This window comes from Scyliorhinus torazame, chromosome 16, assembly GCF_047496885.1.
Source record: "Scyliorhinus torazame isolate Kashiwa2021f chromosome 16, sScyTor2.1, whole genome shotgun sequence".
Classification (NCBI taxonomy): Eukaryota; Metazoa; Chordata; class Chondrichthyes; order Carcharhiniformes; family Scyliorhinidae; genus Scyliorhinus; species Scyliorhinus torazame.
Genome location: NC_092722.1, coordinates 17,873,732 through 17,891,433, shown reverse-complemented (window position 1 = coordinate 17,891,433; position 17,702 = coordinate 17,873,732). Strand labels below are relative to the sequence as shown.

At 45.8% G+C, this 17,702-nt stretch overlaps 1 protein-coding gene across 14 annotated transcripts in view; it reads right to left on the bottom strand.

The window, feature by feature from the left end:
- The window catches only part of prdm16 (PR domain containing 16), a 1,047,324-nt gene that overhangs the window by 309,469 nt on the left and 720,153 nt on the right, over positions 1 to 17,702 (bottom strand). Inside the window, exon 1 of one of the 14 annotated variants that reach the window (XM_072478028.1) lies at positions 16,231 to 16,298. The exons of 12 other annotated variants lie outside the window; for them this stretch is intronic. The gene's annotated coding sequence lies outside the window, so the exon portion shown is untranslated. Of the gene's footprint in view, positions 1 to 15,663; positions 15,809 to 16,230; positions 16,299 to 17,702 lie in introns of those variants that run through there. One more of the 14 variants, XM_072478027.1, reaches the window with a different exon arrangement.

The following is a 17,702-nucleotide window of genomic DNA, read 5'->3' as shown; positions in this document are numbered from 1 at the left end:
TAATAATAATAATAATCACTTATTGTCAAAAAGTAGGCAATGGGATCTTATAATAATAATAATAATTGCTTATTGTCACAAGTAGGCTTCAATGAAGTTACTGTGAAAAGCCCCTAGTCACCACATTCAGGCACCTGTGCGGGGAGGCCGGTACGGTAATTGAACCTATGCTGCGGCCTTGTTCTGCATTACAAGCCAGCTTTTTAGCCCACTGTGCTAAACCAGCCCCTTGCATCAGTCTTCATGGTGGAAGACCCCAGTGGGATGCCAGAGCTCCAGGAGATTCAGGAGGCAGAGGTGAGTGTAGTGGCCATAACTAAGGAGAAGGTTCTGGGGAAACTGAAAGGTCTGAAGGTGGATAAGTCACCTGGACCGGATGGACTACACGCCAGGGTTCTAAAAGAGATAGCTGAAGAGATTGTGGAGGCATTGGTGGTGATCTTTCGGGAATCACTGGAGGCAGGAAGGGTCCCAGAGGTCTGGAAAGTGGCTAATGTAACACCACTGTTTAAGAAGGGAGGGAGGCAGAAGACAGGAAATTATAGGCTGGTTAGACTGACTTCGGTCATTGGCAAGATTTTAGAGTTCGTTATTAAAGATGAGATCGCGGAGTACTTCGAAGTGCATGATAAAATGTGACTGAATCAGCACAGTTTCTTCAAGGGGAGGTCATGTCTGACAAAGCTGTTAGAGTTCTTTGAGGAGGTAACAAGGAGAACCAGTGGATATGATTTATTTAGATTTCCAGAAGACCTTTGACAAGGTGCCGCATAGGAGACTGTTAAATAAGTTAAGAGCCCATGGTGTTAATGGTAAGATCCTGGCAAGGATAGAGGATTGGCTGACTGGCAGAAGGCAGAGAGTGGGGATAAAGGGGTCTTTTTCAGGATGGCAGACGGTGACTAGTGGTGTGCCTCAGGGTTCTGTGCTGGGACCACAACTTTTCATAATATACATTAATGATTTGGAAGAAGGAACTGAAGGCACTGTTGCTAAGTTTGCAGATGACACAAATATCTGTAGAGGGACAGGTAGTATTGAGGAAGCAAGGGGGTTGCAGAAGGATTTGGACAGGCTAGGAGAGTGGGCAAAGAAGTGGCAAATGAAATACAATGTGGAAAAGTGTGAGGTTATGCACTTTGGAAGGAGGAATTTAGGTATAGACTATTTTCTAAATGGGCAAATGCTTAGGAAATCAGAAGCACAAAGGGACTTGGGTGTCCTTGTTCACGATTCTCTTAAGGTTAACGTGCAGGTTCAGTCGGCTGTTAGGAAGGTAAATGCAATGTTAGCATTCATGTCAAGGGGGCTAGAATACAAGACCAGGGATGTGCTTCTGAGGCTGCATAAGGCTCTGGTCAGACCCCATTTGGAGTATTGTGAGCAGTTTTGGGCCCCATATCTGAGGAAAGATGTGCTGGCCTTGGAAAGGGTCCAGAGGAGGTTCACAAGAGTGATCCCTGGATTGAACCTCGTATGAGGTGCGGTTGAGGACTCTGGGCATGTACTCGTTGGAGCTTAGAAGGATGAGGGGGGATCTTATTGAAACTTACAGGATACTGCGAGGCCTGGATAAAGTGGACGTGGAGAGGATGTTTTGACTTGTAGGAAAAGCTAGAACCAGGGGACACAATCTCAGACTAAAGGGACGATCCTTTAAAACCGAGATGAGGATGAATTTCTTCAGCCAGAGGGTGGTGAATCTGTGGAAATCTTTGTCGCAGAAGGCTCCAGAGGCCAAATCACTGAGTGTCTTTAAGACAGAGAGAGATAGCTTCTTGATTAATAAGGGGATCAGGGGTTATGGGGAGAAGGCAGGAGAATGGGGATGAGAAAAATATCAGCCATGATTGAATGGCGGAGCAGACTCGATGGGCCGAGTGGCCTAATTCTGCTCCTATGTCTTATGGTCTTATGGGTGTTTCCCAACGCTCACAGTGCCGACAAACACCCTGCTATCTAACTTAGGTTGGCTGGTTATCTTTGTTTGGGATGGGGGAGGGAGGCAGGCTTGTTGGAGTTGGGTGAGTTTTTGGGTTGGTGCCCAGGGGCTTGAGGCAGGTAGGGGGAAGGCAAGGGGTTAGGAGGGTTAAGGGGTAGATTGTTGATGAAGAAGTTTTTTTGGTTTATGTACTGGTCTGAGGGGGTGACAATGGCCATCTTGGGTGGGCCTGGAGCTGATATAAGTTGGGGCCCTGGTGGACTTCCTTGCGGGAGGGATATGGCTGATCATAATGGAGGGGGACCCAGAGGCCCCCAATCAGGAACATCAGGGGGTTAAATGAGCCAGTTAAAAGGTCCCGGGTGTTTGCCCATCCAAAGAGTTTGAAGACAGATATGGTTTTCTTTCAGGAGGCAAATCTGAGAGTTCGGGACCAGACAAGACTGTGGAAAGGGGGGTGGGGCAAATGTTCCACTCGAGTTTTGATGCGAGGACAAGAGGGATAACGGTGTTGATCAACAGGAGAACGACCTTTTCCGTGGCTAATATTTTGGTGGACTCAGGTTGGAGCTATGTGATAGTGAGTGGAGTTTTGGTTGCTGCTCTGGCGCCCAACTGGGGTGACACGGACTTCATTAAGGAGATGCTGGCAGCCATCCCGGAGCTCGACTTGCATTAGTAGATTATGAGGAGGGGACTTTAATTATGTGTTAGACTTAAGGCTCGACAGGTCGAGCCCCAAATCCTTTACAACATCGGGGGTGGCAAAGGAGCTCTAATAGTCATGAAACAGAGATGGGTGGTGGACCCGGGAGATTTAGATACCTGAGGGAGAAGGAGTTTTCCTTCTTTTCACATGTGCATCGGGTCTACTCCCGGATTGATTTATTTGTGGTGGCGAAGTCGTTACTCCCCGGGGTTGAGGGGCAGGGTACTGAGTGATTCTAATATCAGATCATGCCCCACACTCTGTGGGTATGTGGTTGGAGACGGGCTGTGTTCAGTGACCCCTATGGAGGTTGGATTTGGCATTGCTCGCCAGCAATTGGGGGTGGGGTGGGGGGTGGGGGGGGGGGGGGGGGGGGAGAGAGGGCTGATGGTTGGGGGCGCGGGTATCAGCAGGAGAGTTCTGGGTAAATATGGGATGGAGGGGGCTGCATTGGGGGGATTTTTTGAAATAAAAATTGTATAAATTTGTTTGGCCATTTTGTATGTTATAATTGAAATTTTCTGAATAAAATATTTTTTTCAAACTTTATTTCTCTCCTCACAGATGCTGCTTGATCTGTGGAGCATTTCTCGCATTTTCTGTTTTCCTTATCTCTGAAATAACTCTTCTTCAAATATTGTCCTCAAATCTCTTTAATTTACCTAAGAGGGCAGACAGGACCTCAACGCGTTCAAACAGAATTATCTTCAAACTAGTGATATTGAAGTGACTGTCAGGTTGAGAGTTCTTTGCCAAGTTAGAAATACAATTGAACCATTGTTTGCCAAAGCACGGACAACTAACATGTGCAAATGTCCATCAGTGAAGAGAAGCTGCCCCCCCCATTATAGTCTGGTCAACACATTCCAGATGAGATTGATTCTCATCCCATCAGACTGCTTTATCTGTGTCACCGTTATTCTGGGAATAACATTTTAAAAACCTTTGCGCCTCTGTCCAGGTGCCTTTAATATAATATTATTTCCCTTCTTCTTGCAAAATGAAGTGTGAAGGAAGTGCCATTAAAATAAATACAACTGTTACATTGCCAATTGTTTCAAGTAGACATGCCTGACCTCTTCTGTATTGCAATGACACCTAAATGCTCTCCAATTTAGCAACTGCTATTTTATAATTTGTTGGATTTGGTGTTTTTGGTCCCAATGTTACCCATTTTACGAGATGAATAGAAGAGAGAAGAGAATAAGAACTTTATTTTTTAAAAATATAAATTTAGAGTACCCAACTATTATTTTTTTTCCAACTAAGGGGCAATTTAGCATGGCCAATCCACCTAACCTGCACATCTTTTGGGTTGTGAGGGTGAAGCCCACACAGACAAGGGGAGAATGTGCAAACTCCACACAGACAGTGACCCAGGAGAATAAGGGGCAAAATTCTCCGGAAACGGCGCGATGTCCGCCGACTGGCGCCCAAAACGGCACAAATCAGACGGGCATCGCGCCGCCCCAAAGGTGCGGAATGCTCCCCATCTTTGGGCGCCGAGCCCCAACCTTAAGGGGCTAGGCCCGCGCCGGACGAATTTCCGCCCTGCCAGCTGGCGGAAAAGGCCTTTGGTGCCCCGCCAGCTGGCGCGGAAATGACATCTCCGGGCGGCACATGCGCGGGAGCGTCAGCGGCCGCTGACGGCATCCCCGCGCATGCGCAGTGGAGGGAGTCTCTTCTGCCTCCGCCATGGTGGAGACCGTGGCGGAGGCGGAAGGGAAAGAGTGCCCCCACGGCACAAGCCCGCCCGCGGAGCGGTGGGCCCCGATCGCAGGCCAGGCCACCGTGGGGGCACCCCCCCGGGGCCAGATCGCCCCGCACCCCCCCCAGGACCCCGGAGCCCGCCCGCGCCGCCTTGTCCCGCCGGTAAGGTAGGTGGTTTAATTTACGCCGGCGGAACAGGCATTTTAGCGGCGGGACTTCGGCCCATCCGGGCCGGAGAATCGCGCGGGGGGGCCCGCCAACCGGCGCGACGCGATTCCCGCCCCCGCCGAATATCCGGTGCCGGAGACTTCGGCAACTGGCAGGGGCGGGATTCACGCCAGCCCCCGCCGATTCTCCGACCCGGTGGGGGGTCGGAGAATCTCGCCCAAGAACTTTATTGTCACAAGTAGGCTTACACTGCAATGAAGCTACTGTGAAAAGCCCGTAGTCGCCACACTCCGGCGCCTGTTCGGGTCCATGGAGGGAGAATTTAGAATGTCCAAATTACCTAACAGCACGTCTTTCGGGACTTGTGGGAGGAAACCGGAGCACCCGGAGGAAACCCACGCAGACACAGGGAGAACGTGCAGACTCCGCACTGACAGTGACCCGAGCCGGGAATCGAACCTGGGACCCTGACGCTGTGAAACAACAGTGCTAACCACTGTGCTACTGTGCCACTCAAAACTGGCTCATTGTGGACTGTGAGAACTTGCACAACCTTACACTTAGCTGTTTTTTAAAAGAAAAAATTAAACAACAAAAATGACTTCAAACCAATCTCCATCTGAACTAAAGAATGCTCCATCCGATTCTGAGAGGATCAGACATACATTTCTTTCAGTTTATAATGCAAAAATCTGTCACCCTCAAAATAACTATCAACCTTGATGTAATGCAGTAATGGAAATTGCACTGTGCAATATTACTGTTGAATGCGCAACACAAATCCCTCAGGCCACTGCTTTAAGCATTGGCCCACTAACAATCATCTGACGTAAAATATCAGGTAGAGAATCTTGGCACAAACTGCAATGTTCGAATGATGATAACTTACAATGCAGTTTCAGACTCAACTCATTTCAAAAACATAAGCGTTGGTTTAACCACTTCATAAATAAGGCAACATGCCAATTCTAGATTGATACAAATCTCAGTTTTAATCAAATAAAGTAAATTGAAATCCAAGAATCCCTTTTATCCAGTATTCCTAATTAAGTAGATGTGATGAAAGGGAAAGGACTGAACTGCTGTCTGACAACTTTTTCCTTTTGAACACAAAATATCGACTGATCTTGAGAGGGTGATGAGGGGCAGAACCCATCACCAGTGGAATCTCTGTCTTAACCGTTAGTAGGTTTAAGCTAATTTTTACTGACTTTATCCACATCTCCTCTGAAGGTACTGACTCCCACAGGGAAGGCAAGAATCTTTCCTGAATCAGCACCAGCAGTCTTCCAGTACTTCAACCAAATAGCCATTCACCATATGAATGAAATGAAAATGAAATGAAATGAAAATCGCTTATTGTCACAAGTAGGCTTCAAATGAAGTTACTGTGAAAAGCCCCTAGTCGCCACATTCCGGCGCCTGTTCGGGGAGGCTGTTATGGGAAATATGTAAGCTTGACTGAATATTGACCATCCATTTGACGGTGATTAACACTGTGGCAGAGCACAGATCATGCCCAGTCCCGCCATACTTTCCAGCAGAGATCACTGGACAATTTGTTTCCCTCTCCCCTCCTGACAAAGGAGCGCTGAAGTCAACTGTAGATTTTTTAAAAACTGCCTCAGCTGCAAACAGTAAATTTCCGTAGCCATGAAACCTGTGCTTTTCTTATAAAAAGACATAAGGTGAAACTCATACACAAGACTGAAGAAAATGCAAGCTTCTTTCATGTTGATGCAACATTAACTGGAATTCTAAATCGAGTAGCCCTCACAGTGAATCATGTCAGTCTGTCCCTCAGATAAAGGAGCTTGATTTTTGCAAATGCCTCCATCTATTGAATCTGAATTTTTAAAAAAATTAAAACATTCTTATGGATTATAATAACGACTCACCTATTTTGCAAACATTTGAGACAGTTGCGCATATAAGCTGCAAGAAAATGTCAAGGAAAGCAGATCGGAATGAACTCAGCAAGCTTAAAGTGGAACTTGTCCTGGACCAGACATTTTACGGAGGAAAGCTGCCTGTGGTTCAATAGGACCAGCTGGCCCTTCAAAGTAACAAATACCCTTATTACTACCTTCTTGTGCTCTTCATAGCCCATCCTATTCTGTTGGAATGTAGCCCAGATGTAGAGGATTGATATCGGAAACCAAATCAAACTCGGATTGGGGGAAGGGTAGACATATAACATCTTGCTATTGTAAACATAATTACTGTGTAATAGCTATATGATTCTTTCTCCAAATTTCAAGAATAACTGAGCAGTGATCCCCCACATTCTATCCCCTCCTCCCCATCCCTACTCAACGCATGTGGCTGTTAACAGACAGCAGACCGCACAGTGGCCCTTCACTATATTTAGTTGGGTGCCTGGGAGTTGAAAGAAGGATGATTCTTGTCAGCTGCTATTTTCTCACAGAGACAGAGGACACATTGTGCCCCGGTCAGTGAGTGTGGCCTTGCCTGCTGCTAAACACCCACCTTACTGAGACAAAACAGAGTATGGTGCTGTCAACTCTATCTCGAGGTGCTGAAAGAAGTGGTATAGCCCCAGTAATACTAGTGCGGTGATTACTGTCAGAGGGACTGACAAACACTGACAGTCTCCTTACAGGAGGAACTCAAATGCTGTCAAAACTACAACACGCAAGAGAATGGATGTTGGCAAGTTGCACTCCAAACCAGCCTCATAACATTCAACCCCACATTGACAGAAACTTTGTTTAGAATAGTTTAAAAGAAATGAGGAGGAAAGAAACTGGAAGAAGAGGGACCTTGTATTTTTCCCAGAAATGTTGGGTCTCCTCAGTCTAAACCTTGTTGATTCTACATCTGAAATCTCTGTGTTGAAGTCCAAACTCTAATATTGCCATCACTAGCAATTGACAATGGTGTACAATGGCATTATAAACTTAAATTCAGCTGTTAGTCTTGTGACACATCTTATTACTAATCAGCCTTTTGTAGCCTTGCCTAAGGATAGTGCAGGGTCTGGAGCATGCCAGCTCAGCATTGAGTAGTGAACTTCAGGCTTGATGCCAGTATTGCGGCAACGAAATGCGCAGGAAACAGAGAAGAGACATTTGCCACTGGGAGCTTGTGACTTCATATTTACATATTTCCACTGTCACATTGTTCCTGGCCAGGGTACTACCCAATGCTCAGAATTTCCAACGTCACACAGCTGCACATCATAATAACTGTCATGACTCCATTGGGTTTTGGGATTTGCAGTTCCATTTGACACTGAAATAATTGAAAAGAAAATAGAAGCCTGACAGTGATTCAGAGATGGGGGTTAAATTGACTTATTGTGCGAATTAACGGGGGACGTTCTAAGTGCCGTATCGGGCTCGACTTCTCGGGTGCTTCCCGACGGCGAGGCCGGGCCCATATTTAACTGCACTTTGTGCAGTAAATGATCCCCACGAGCTTCACAGCGAAAATGGCTGACCCACCAGCTGATTTGCCTAGACTGCACCTGGCAGCTCCCCCTAACAAGGGGGAACTGCTCATAAATGCTCCCTCCGAACACACTCCAATTAGCACACAGCCATGCCATCGCCCTTCGGGGAAGCCGACCTGGCCAGGCGTGGAGGGAAGACGGGACTCCCTGTTCCCCCGAGGGGGCCAGGGGATTAGCCACCGGGCCACTAATGCCGCCTGGGAGGCCATGGCAGAAGCCATTAGTTCGGGCAGAGTGACCAGAAGGCCCCAGTCCAGTGCAGGAAGAAGACAACCATCACAGGGCCACATTGGTAAGTTGACACCGGCCCTCCTGGAATCGGTCCCGTCTGCCACTACCATGACATCCCCTTCTGACCGCTCCACTATCCCCCCCCCGCCCCCACCCCCTCCTTCCCAACAAGTAGGCGGCTGGCACCTCGCACACACTCCCCACAGCATATTACTGTGCCCGTGCCCCAGCACATCCTGGAACGCACCAGCAAAACCCCTCCGTGCCTATAAGCGGTGCTCGCACATGCCATCTGCCATAGACACTCCACCGATGCATCAAGCGTGCAACTCACAATGCCCTCTCTTCGTCCCTGCAGGAAAAGTTAGCCCATAATTGGCAGGAAAGGACCCAGGCGGGCAGCGGGGTTCCGGCCATAAGAGTCCTCACCCACTACGAGGAACAGGCCATGGAGATCACAGGGTTGGCCGAGGATAGAGCAGTCACCAACAGCGAACAAATAAATCCACAGTACCCAAAATGGCGAGAGAGATAGGAATGAAGGTGAAAAGGAAAAAGTGTGCGTACAACAGATATCAGGCAAAAATTATAGTGGAGAATCAGGTTAAATATAGAAGGGCTACAGGGGAAGTGAGAAACGAATAAGAAAAGCAATGAGAGAGCATGAAAGAGACTGGCAGTTAACATAAAAGGGAATCCCAAGGTCTTCTATATGCATATCAATAATAAAAGAGTGGTAAAAGAAAGAGAAGGGCTGATTTGGGATTTTAAAAAAGGGGACTTGCATGTGGAGGAAAGAGAAACAGTGGAAGTATTAATTGAGCACCTGTCTTTACAAAGGAAGAGGTGCTATCCATGCTAAGGTGAGAGCAGAAGAATTAACAGTTGAGAAGCATGAGGTGTGAGAAAGTCTATCTCTATTTAAAATAATAAAGTACTCGGACTGAATGAGATGTATCCAAGGGTATTGAGGGAAGAGAGAGTGGAAATTGCAGAGGCAGAAGTAGTAATCTTCCAGTCATCCTTCGATACATGGGGGCACAGGGGCACTGCTGGGGGCCCCTCTGGTGAGCTCCAATTGGGGCGTGATTTACCCTTATCTGTGGAGGGGGAGATTTTTTTCTCTCGGATTGGGACGGCATTGCTCTACCAGGTCCCACCCCACCAGCGTGATGGCATCAGAGACGCCTGCAGCTTTTATTTACTCGAAGTGCTGCATTATCTGGCGAGAAAACAGGCGTGCAGCTTCCCACAAAAAAACGCAGAATATTTAGCCCTAGATACATGGGAGAAAGACTTCAGGGGGGGTGTAATGGTAGGGTTTGATACATACGGGGTTAATGTGGGACTGTGTACACACATTGATAGAAGACAAATGACCCAGAGCCAGGGTCAGTCTAGAAATGGACAGAGATGTATAAAGACCTAGGATGGAGTCAGTTCCACACCTGTATCCTCTACTTTATTTATGTACAGAGTTATGAGTTGTTAATATACTCAAAGATACAAAGCCTACTTCATGGTGTCCGAAGCAGGATTCTTCAGACGACATCAAACATGCTACCCTTATCAACCCTCTTTGTTACCTCACCAAATGTTATATCAAGTTAGTGAGGCATGACCTTCCCTCAACAAGTCCATAAGACAAAAGGACAAAGGAGCAGAATTAGACTATTTGGCCCATCGAGTCTGCTCCGCCATTCAATCATGGCTGATATCCCCATTCTTCTCCCTTCTCCACATAACCCCTGATCCCCTTATTAATAAAGAACCTATCTATCTCTGTCTTAAAAACACTCAGTGAATTTGGCCTCCACATCCTTCTGTGGCAAAGAGTTCAATAGATTCACCACCCTATGGCTGAAGAAATTCCTCTCATCTCAGTTTTAAAGGATCATCTTTTCAGTCTGAAGCGGAGCCCTCAGGTTCTAGTTTTTTCTTCTGGAGTAAACATTCTCTCTACGTCCACTCTATCCAGGCCTCTCAGTATCCTGTAAGTTTCAATAAGATCCCCCCTCATCATTCTAGACTCTACAGACCCCGAGTCCTCAACCGTTCCTTATACAACAAGCTCTTCATTCCAGGCATCATTCTTGTGAAACCCCTCTGGACCCTTTCCAAGGCCAGCACATCCTTCCTTAGATACGGTGCTCAAAATTGCTCACAATACTCCAAATGGGGCCTGACCAGAGCCTTATACAGCCTCACAAGTACATCCCTGCTCTTGTATTCTAGCCCTCTCGACATGAATACTAACATTGCATTTGCCTTCCGAACTGCCAATGGAACTTACACATTAACCTTAAGAGAATCTTGAACTAGGACTCCTAAGTCCCTTTGTGCTTTTGATTTCCTCAGCCTATTCCCATTTAGAAAATAGTCAATGCCTCCATTCTTCCAACCAAAGTGCATAACCTCACACTTTCCATATTGTATTCCATCTGCCACTTCTTTGCCCACGCTCTTAGCCTGTCCAAGTCCTTCTGCAGCCCCCCTACTTCCTCAATACTACCTGTCCCTTTTCATATCTTTATATCATCTGCAAACGTAGCAACAGTGACCTCAGTTCCTTCTTCCATGCTGACGATCCTTGATTAATCTGTACTTTTCTAAATGATCATTCAGAATTTTTTTCTGATACTTTTTTCTGAAGTTAAGCTGAGTGGACTATAATTACTCAGTCTATCCCTTCCTCCCACTTTGGTCCAACATTAGCAAACTGCCAGTCCTTTGTCATCACACCTGTAACTAAAGAAGTTTGAAAAATTGTCTCCAGAGCCTCCAACATTTCCTTGCTTCTTTTAACAGCCTGGAATAGATTTCATCTGGGCGTGGCAATTTATCCATTTTGAAAGATGCTAAACCCTCACTATTTCAACTCTTGACATGGTTACACCATCCAAAAATTCACAGTCCTGATCCTTAACTACAATGTCTGCACCATCCCCCTCATTTGAAAAGTCAGATAGGAAGTATTTTCTGACAGTGATTTACTTCAAATAACCGTTTCCAGTCCAATTTTACCAAATCATATCTCAGCTTAGTAAAATGGTCTTTCCCCAATTTAAAACTTTGTAGGGATTCAGGAGAGAGAATGCCGCCTCATGCAAAACTCATGACTTGTCTCCCACCCACCTGGATAAAAGTGCTTTCCATAAAGGAAATGCAGGAAATAAAAATTCCAAATGTGGACTTCTGTGCAAGGTTTTTAAACCCACAAATGATGAAAAAAAGAAAGTAAATTGGAATTTTACTGAATCTGAATTTTCCCCAATTTTGGAGACTGGGGTTAAGACATGCCACAATTAGGATCAGCTATCCTGTTTCTTGAATTTATCTTTCAAAGGCTGTCCATATTTTAATCGACTGAGCTCTGGGGAGGAAAAGGTTCCCCCTCAACTCAGAGAAAAAACTCTATGAAGTAAGCTTTGTTAATCTTTTGTAAATAAGCCTTTAATTTGCCTGTGGGCAGACACTGAGTTAAACCTAAATGGCCCAATATATGTGCAGTAATATCTGAGGTTCTGGTAAATATAAAACGTATTGTAACAACTTTGGTGGCTTGGCTGTCTCGCTGGCTCCCCGAGTATCCAATCTAATAGGAAACAAGTGCTTGGGCTGAGGTGAATGGCTGCTTTATTTTCTCAGGGGTGGATGAATCCTGGAGCCTGCATAGAGCGACTGATTGTTTTTAACTTCTGTTTTTACAAGGAGTGCTAGATTTATTGGCTCTTCAAGGGAAGGCAATGATGTAACGTGAGTAAATCAACAGACTATTTCTTTCTTGGCCTCCTTCCCTCCCTGTCACTTGAGTTCTGGCACAGCATTTGGATTGTGGTTCTTTATGCAGACATCCTACAGCACATAACAGCCAGGAGAGCATGTGCGCACACACATTCATACTCATATAATACATACTCACATTAAATATATACGCATAGACATAACCACACTCAAACACATTCAGACATTTCCATGCATACATGTTTAAACACATGCATACACATGATTTTACATAAACACATAGGCACAATTGTATATTTTAACTATAAGAATTAATATCCATGTTCGAATCGCAACAGGGAAATTCATTCAAATACATTGACATAGCTCATTAATGGGCTTTTTAAAATTGTTTTATTCGTTTACGAGATGTGGGCATCGCTGATTAGGCCAGCATTTATTGCCCATCCCTAGTTGCCCTTCAGAAGGTGCCTTCTTGAACTGCTGCAGTCCTTGAGGTGTAGGTACACCCATTGTGCTGTTAGGAAGGGAGTTTCAGGATATTGCCCCAGCGACAGTGAAGGAACGACGGTATATTTCCAAGTTAGGGTGGTGAGTGATGTGGAGGGGAACCTCCAGGTGGTGGGGTTCCCAGGTATCTGCTACTCTTGTCCTTCTGGATGGTAGTGGTCGTGGGTTTGAAAGGTACTGTATGAGGAACCTTGGTGAGTTATTGCAGTGCATCTTGTGGGTGGTAATATATGGCTGCCTCTGTTCATCGGTGGTGGAGGGTTTGAATGTTTGTGGAATGGGAAGTAATCAAGCGGACTGCTTTGTCCTGCATGGTGTCGAGCTTCTTGAGTGTTGTTGGAGCTGCACTCATCTAGGTAAGTGGTGAGTATTATACTCCTGACTTGTAGATGGTGGACAGGCTTTGCGGGGGGTGAATTACTTGCTGTAGGATTTGACCTGCCCTGGCGGGCACGGCATTGATCTATCATAAAATTTACAGTGCAGAATGAGGCCATTCAGCCCATTGAGTCTGCACCAGCCCTTGGAAAGAGTACCCTACCCAAGCCCACACCTCCAGCCTATCCCGTATCCCAGTAACCCCACCCAACCTTTTTGGACACTAAGGGAAATTTAGCATGACCAATCCACCTAACCTGCACATCTTTGGACTGTGGGAGGAAACCGGAGCACCTAGAGGAAACATGGGGAGAACGTGCAGACTCCGCGCAGACAGCGACCGAAGCCGGGAATCGAACCAGGGACCCTGAAGCTGTGAAGCAACTATGCTAACCACTGTGCTACCATGCTGTCCTGACTAGTTGAGTTCAGTTTCTGATCAATGGTAACCCCCTAGGATGTTGATTGTGAGGGATTCAGCGATGGTAATGCCATTGAATATCAAGGGAAGGCGATTAGATCTTCTCTTGAGGAGATAGTCATTGCCTGGCACTTGTGTAGCGAAATTGTAACTTGCCACTTGTCAGCCCAAGCTGTACACTGCAATTTCAACACAGCTACCTATATAATTTTTGCTTCTGTGCACTTCCATTGTACACCTACCTCACAGTCTACAACTCATAAGCACATTCCAATCTACAATCTACAAGCAGCAATTAAACTCTGGTTGACCAAAGGCTGTCTTTACTTTTAACAATTTGATTTTGGAGCCTTAAAGAAACTCAGATTTATCTTAGCTGCGCATTATAGGAACATAGAAACAGGAGTGGGCCATTCAGTCCCTCGAGCCTGTCTCACCATGGCTGATCTGAGGCCTAACTCCATATATCTGCCTTTGGCCCATATTCCTTAATATATTTGCTCAACAAAAATATATCTGTCTCGGATTTAAATTTAACAAAAGTTCTAGCTTCAAGTGCTGTTCGTGGGAGAGAGCTCCAAACCTCTACCACCCTTTGAGTGGTAGAGTTGTCCAGCTCTCGCAAATAGGGCATCAGTGACCTATAAGATGCAGTGATGTGCTGCCACTTGTGAGATGCCAGCAAGGTTGCAGATGATTGAAAGAAGCTAGACATGAAGATGTTCAAGGCTACAGGGACTTTGATGGCTACTGGCATAGCATGGTGAGCAGTGCTGTGAAGTGTGATGAGAGCACATACCTCTGTGACCATTTGACTGGAGAACCATAGTCTCCTTCCACGCTGGTTCTTGGCGATATTAAGATAATTCTTTCTTCATTGGTCGATCCTATGTTGAGGGATTGGCTTACATGTCCTTCCTGCCCTTCATTCTCTCTTCTGCCCTCCTGATGTCCAGCCTCTGCCCTTCCTCATTGCCAGTGGGTGCAAAATCTAAAAGTTGTGTCTCCATTGTCAGCTGCCAGCATCCTTGTTCTCATGTGACCCCCAAAGTGTATTTGGTTGCTTTGTCGCCTCCTCTGGACTGCCCGATTTACAGACCACTCTCCCTGCAACCTGGGCTGAGCTAATGGCTTGTGTGTGTCAATGGCTGAGGTTCCACTCTGCGCCATTCATCCATTGATGGGGCCCACAGAATTCCCTGGGGTAGCCATGACTTGCTCCTTACTGCGTGTCTGCTGAATGCACTTGATCTGCTGCAGACAACGCAAGCAGCTGTGTGCTCCTGTCAAAATCAGCCCCTTAATGAGCTCCCAATGAGCTCTTTAACAATCTTAATATCTGTTGTTAATGGATTGGGCGGGATCGTGGGTTGGATCTGCCCTCCAACGACTCTGGCAAAACTTGTCAATGCCAAAAAGGGCCTTGGGAGACCAGCACGTCCCACACCCAACCCCTTCAACCCCGATGGGACCTAAATGTTAGTCCCCACCAGGAGAGGAAGGGAAGAAAAGTGGCAAATAAAAGGACATTGATTTCTTTGTATTAGTGAAAAAGTGATGGTTTTACCCAATGGTTCCATTTAAACCTATTCAAGATTACGGTTAAAAAATACGCATGAAAGGTAATCCCAGAGTAGCTTGCTTTAATGGGGAGAGGCTTGTTAATTGAGAAGGATTTAGTGTGCATGTCATTCACTGTTTTATGGGGCTTTTTATCTCCATCTTTATATTTCCGTTCAGTTCCTTTAGGTTTCAATTTAGTTGTTTTCACAGCCTAAGAGTTACCCTGGGATATAAATTTGGTGTGACCGTAACTGCAGCAATTAAATTCCTGTTAATAAAACAGTTTGGACCGGCTCCTCAAGGGTTAAACATGTCACTGACCTTTTGCTTGATGGCTACCTCACAGCAGTAGAATTGCCAATCAGTCTGCTGAGAGGCCCCATCCTGAGACAGACTTTCCTTTTCACCCAGAGATAACTAATTAAGTCAGCTGCTATCAGTAACTCAGGAGCTGAAGGTCAAGGGTCAGTCTGGCCAGCTGGCACAAGGAGACAACTCTCCAGTAACCACTCGTCTGAAAAGACCAGTGGGAGTGTAATAGGAAACAAGATAGTCCATGATATTGTTTTATAGTATGACAGGCCAATGTCTCTTTATTAAGTTGTGGGGACGGGTGCAGAAATGGAGCAAGTTAACATTATTAGTTACCGGGATTTGTTCCAGAATGCTGTTGAAAGTCACATCACAGGAATCCTGACCCAATGTGGCAAGTTTTTATACTGAGATTTGCCTCATTTAAAAAAAATGTTTGGTCCTAACCAAGGGTTTTTGGTTTGCAACGTAAAAATACTGAATTCTAAAAACAAGCCTACCTGATCCGTCAGTATCCAACATGGGGGAGTTCAATGAAACTGTTATATTTCTGTCAACAAGTCTCTACTGTCATCCTTGTTAATTTTCACTCCTTTCCCTGTTCCTTGCTGTTGTTTAATTTCACACACCGTAGTTGATGCTTAGACCATAATATAGTATGAACTTAGGCAATGAATGTTGGTAGACTACTCAACCCTGGGAGGTGGTTCACATCCGAGCACAATCCCATCATCACATGATGGCCGAACACATTTATTCCGAGCAGGAATCCCTTGATAATGATCAGAAGTGGGAACCCTGCCTGATTTTTTTTTATTGCCTTTGCTTCGCTCCGGGACAATGAGACCAATTGTTCTGAAATCCTGACTGAGAGCAACTTATGCAGCACAGGCCAGGGTTTCAACTCCAGGCCTCCCTCTGAGAATCTTTTAAGGATGCACAGTAATTAAACAATGCTTCAGAGATGATGAAGCAAAGCACAGTGCAGCAGTAAACTGACCTGGATAAAAAAATGACCGGGGGGAAAATGGTCAAATGGCGAAAGGCAATTGGAACAGTTTTCTTACCTTGTCACTGTTGTTTGATAAACCATGACGTGTTCAAAATGGGAAATCTCAAAAGGGATGCAAACAGCCCACAAAAGGATGTGAACAGAAGGGGAGCAGTGAGGTACAATTTTATCAAACAGCGCAGGGGTGAGGTGGGATGGGCATCTCATGCTGAGAAAACCAACCAGCGATCAGAGACATGATTGATTATTATTGAAAAGAAAAGCAAAAGCAAACTTAAGATGGAACATGACTCGATCGCAAAGTGTTATTGAGGAAATTGAGAAAAAAAATAAAGCCCGGGGTAGAACTTGCTTCAATCAGTTTGAGCACACACTGCAATTACAGAAATCCACACATTGCTGCTCCCCAACAGTGAGGGAAAGGGAGTCCTGTGGTCTTGCTGGGTGGTGATGTTTGTTGCAGTCTTCAGCTGCTCTTGAGTGTAGCCAGCCAAGTTAGTGCAAGCAGGAACAGGGAAATCCGCTAATTCTGTCTCAAAATCATAAAACAACAGCAGGAATTTCATTCTGGTTAAGAGCTGGTTTCAGAACCGGACCCACACTCCAAAACCTGCTGCTGTTTTTAATCTTGAATTGGCACCTGTGATTTCCCCCCTCAGGTTTACGTGGAATAGAATGTCTGTATTTGTTGGGAGAACAGCATCGAAACATGTTGACTTGCTGCTGGTTGTTTGAAAAGCTTTGTGGAAGAACTTGTTGATTTGTAAACCATTTGTCTTCTCCCTTTGGTCTCTGGGAGGGACTGACTCATGCTGGAGTCTGATTTACTGGTGCTGGTTGTCATCTGGGATCTCATTCAATAGGCTATTCTATTCATATGAAACTAAACAATGTCTGACATCTATTCGACTGTGGTAAGCATCAGGACAAATACCAAAGTCTACGCCCACCAGAAATCATTTGTTGTCATCAGCAGTGGGAAACTTTGGATGATTATTTTCCCAACCCTAATGGGATTGCTAAGAATAGTCATAGAGGGTAATCATCTATCCAGACTGACATTAGCTTATTCCAGAATTCACAGTTGAACCTGATTTAAAAACTTGTCAGGATCCTGACACTGATGTGACTATGGTCCAAGCAGAGCAAAGACTTTCCTTCATCCCTCACAGCAAGGGGCGGCACGGTGGCACAGTGGTTAGCACTGCTGCCTCACAGCGCCAGGGATCCGAGTTCAATCCGACCTTGGGTGACCGTCTGTGTGGACTTAAAGGTTGGAGGAGTTCTGAAAGGAGGGTGGGGGCCATTAAAGTGATACCCTCAGCAAACCTATAGCAGAGGAAATTGCTCTCCACATCATGGGGCTGCTTGCTACAGAGCTCATCGTATACGGCGTTACTGAGAACATTCAGGATGATGGCTGTTGTTTCCATTAAGGGTGGCATGTGGCACAGTGGTTAGCACTGCTGCCTCATAGCGCCTGGAACCCAAGTTCAATTCCTCCCACAGTCCAAAGATGTGCTGGTT